The following is a 1,198-nucleotide window of genomic DNA, read 5'->3' as shown; positions in this document are numbered from 1 at the left end:
TATTTTTAATTTCTTAAGGAACCTCCACACTTTTCCAAAGTGGCCGCACCAACTTGCATTCCCACCAACAGTGTTAAGAGGGTTCCCCTTACTCCACATCCTCTCCCAGCACATGTTTACTGTCTTGTTAATTTTTGTGATTCTAACTAGGGTAAGGTGGTATCTCAATGTGGTTTTGATTTGAATTTCCCTGATGGCTAATGATGATGAACATTTTTTCATGTGTCAGATAGCCATTTGTATGTCTTCTTTGGAGAAGTGTCTGTTCATGTCTTCTGCCCATTTTTTGATGTGATTATTTGTTTTTTTGTGTGTTGAGTTTGAGGAGTTCTTTATAGATCTTGAATATCAGCCTTTAGTCTGTAGCGTCATTTGCGAATATCTTCTCCCATTCCGTGGATTGCCTCTTTGTTTTGTTGAGTGTTTCCTTTGCTGTGAAGCAGCTTTTGATCTTGATGAAGTCCCATTTTTGCTTTTGTTTCCTTTGCGTTTGGAGACATATCTTGAAAGAAGTTGCTGTGGCCGATGTCAGAGAGGTTACTGCCTATGTTCTCCTCTAGGATTTCAATAGATTCCTGCCTCATGTTGAGGTCTTTTACCCATTTTGAGTTTCTCTTTGTGTATGGTGTAAGAGAATGGTCTAGTTTCATTCTTCTATACATAGCTGTTCAATTTTCCCAGCACCATTTATTGAAGAGAGTGTCTTTTTTCCACTGTATACTTTTTCCTGCTTTGTCGAAGATTATTTGACCGTAGAGTTGAGGGTCCAAATCTGGACTCTATACTCTGTTCCACTGCTCTATGTGTCTGTTTTTTTGCCGGTACCATGCTGTCTTGGTCAAGATCACAGCTTTGTTGTGAAGCTTGAAATCAAGCAATGTGATGCCCCCAGTTTTGTTTTTCAACACTTCCTTAGCGATTCGGGGTCTTTTCTGGTTCCATACAAATTTTAGGATTGTTTGTTCCACCACTTTGAAGAATACCGGTGGAATTTTGATCAGGATAGCATTGAAAGTGTAGATTGCTCTGGGCAGTATAGACATTTTAACAATGTTTATTCTTCCGATCCAGGACTATGGAATGCTTTTCCATCTTTTTGTGTCCTCTTCAATTTCTTTTCATAAGTGTTCTGTAGTTCCTCGAGTACAGATCCTTTATCTCTTTGGCTAGGTTTATTCCCAGGTATCTTATGGTTCTT

Source organism: Enhydra lutris, unplaced genomic scaffold, assembly GCF_002288905.1.
Source record: "Enhydra lutris kenyoni isolate GAN:26980312 unplaced genomic scaffold, ASM228890v2 scaffoldscaffold125, whole genome shotgun sequence".
Taxonomy (NCBI): Eukaryota; Metazoa; Chordata; class Mammalia; order Carnivora; family Mustelidae; genus Enhydra; species Enhydra lutris.
This window is presented reverse-complemented; position numbering follows the sequence as displayed.